This window comes from Lichenostomus cassidix, unplaced genomic scaffold, assembly GCF_008360975.1.
Source record: "Lichenostomus cassidix isolate B80296 unplaced genomic scaffold, HeHo_3.0 HiC_scaffold_33, whole genome shotgun sequence".
Taxonomy (NCBI): Eukaryota; Metazoa; Chordata; class Aves; order Passeriformes; family Meliphagidae; genus Lichenostomus; species Lichenostomus cassidix.
In genome coordinates, this window is record NW_028147632.1 from 3,336,557 (window position 1) to 3,338,912 (window position 2,356).

Here is a 2,356-nt window from a genome sequence, read left to right on the forward strand (position 1 = left end):
GGGTAGCAGAGCGAGTGGATCAATTCCTAGGTCATAGTCTCTATACATGGGATGAGTTACAATCAATTTTGGGGATACTTTTCACCATAGAAGAGAGACGCATGATCCGAATCGCAGGCATGCGTATTTGGGAAAACCAGCACCCACAGGGTCCCATGGGTGATATAAAGTGGCCTTTGCAAAGGCCCAATTAGGACAATCAAAACCCACAAGATCGGGCTAACATGCAGGACTTGAGAGCTATTATAATTCAAAGAATAAAGGAGGCTGTGCCTAGAGGGCAAAATATGCACAAAGCCTTTAATGAGAATCAAAAGAAAGATGAGGATCCAACCACCTGGTTGGAAAGGCTAAGGAAAAACTTGCAATTATATTCTGGAATAGATCCTGATAATCCGGCAGGCCAAACCCTTTTAAAAGTGCAGTTTGTGTCAAAGGGATGGCCTGACATTCGGAGAAAATTGGAGAAGTTAGAAAATTGGCAAGAGAGAGGGTTAGATGAATTGTTAAGGGAGGCACAGAAAGTGTATGTGAGAAGGGAAGAAGAAAGTTATAAAAAGCAAGCCAGAGTGATGGCCGCGGTGGTGAGGAGTGAACAAGGAAATGCAAGAAGGCAAGAAAAGGAAAGTCAGCTTCTTCGGTCTGAGAGCTTGCGAGCTGAGAGAGAGTTTCACCCCCCCCAGAGAAGGGAAGGAAGAGATATGAGTAAAGTTGTGTGTTTTTATTGTCAGAAACCGGGGCATGTGAAAAGAAATTGCAGGCAGAGGATCGCCGATGAGAAAATGTTTGCCGAGGAATAGGGCTGTCAGGGGCTGTATTTGCTGGGGTCACATAAGACCGCTGAGCCCTTGATAAGGATTTTGATAAGACCCCAGCGCCAAGAATTTGAGTTCCTTGTAGACTCAGGAGCTGAAAGATCAACAATTCAATCCTTGCCATTAGGGTGCAAAATTTCCAGAGATACAGTACAAGTGATTGGGGCCAAAGGAGAACCTTTTAGAGCATCTGTGATTAAGGATGTACTATTTGAAACACCATCTAAATTAGGGGTGGGATCACTACTACTATTACCAGAAGCAGAATTTAACTTGTTGAGACAAGATTTAATGGTTGAATTAGGCATTGGGTTACAAATAAAAGAGAGTGAATTGCAAGTTAAATTATATACCTTGTCTACTCGAGACGAACAACAAATTGACCCACAGGTATGGTATACACCAGATACCGTGGGTAAACTTAATATTGAACCAATCACAGTTACTCTCAAAAACCCAGAGATACCGATTAAAATACAGCAATATCCAATATCTAACGAAGGCAAGAAGGGTCTGCAACCAGAAATAAAACGATTATTAGAACAAGGTATCCTTGAACCATGCATGTCTCCCTATAATACTCCAATTCTGCCAGTTAAGAAAGCAGACGGCAGCTACCGATTAGTCCATGATCTAAGGAAAATAAATAAAAAGACCATTGAGCGATTCCCAGTAGTAGCCAATCCGTACACTATCTTAAGCCAGTTGGGACCACATGATATATGGTACAGCGTCATAGATTTAAAGGATGCCTTTTGGACTTGCCCACTCGATGTAAACTGCAGGGATTACTTTGCATTTGAATGAGACGATCCAGAAACACATATTAAACAGCAACTCCGATAGACTGTGCTGCCTCAAGGATTCACAGAGTCCCCTAATTTATTTGGCCAAGCACTAAATCAAATTTTACAAAATTACCAACCAGGACCTGCTATAAAATTAATTCAATATGTAGATGACCTCCTCATAGCCGGACAGCTTGAAGAAGATGTTCGACGAGAAAGTATTAAACTATTAAACTTTCTAAGTTCTCAAGGACTGAAAGTGTCCAAATCCAAATTACAATTCACAGAACAAGAAGTAAAGTACCTGGGACACCGGTTAGTAAATAGGACCAAGAAATTAGATCCTAGTCGAGTCCAGGGCATATTAGATATGCCCCCTCCGAGAACCAAAAGGGAAGTCAGGCAACTACTAGGACTGTTTGGATATTGCAGGCAGTAGATTTTGAATTACAGCCAAAGAGTAAAATTTCTATACGAAAAGCTAACTCATGAGGGCTTGCTAAAATAGACAGAGCAAGATGATGAAGCTTTTCAAGTTTTAAAACAAGAATTAATTAATGCTCCTGTACTAAACCTCCCAGATTTAACAAGGCCTTTCTGTCTGTTTGTAAATGTAAATGAGGGCACAGCGTATGGGGTGCTAACTCAGGATTGGGCTGAGAGCAAAAAGCCTGTGGCTTATCTGTCTAAACTATTGAACCCAGTGAGTAAAGGGTGGCCCACTTGCTTACAGACAGTAGCTGCAGCCGCTCT

General features: G+C 41.6%; 1 pseudogene; it reads left to right on the forward strand.

Annotated features, from left to right (window-relative positions):
* Positions 1-224: 224 nt before the first annotated feature.
* LOC146421537 (uncharacterized) lies at positions 225-852 on the forward strand (annotated as a pseudogene).
* The last annotated feature ends 1,504 nt before the right edge of the window (positions 853-2,356 follow it).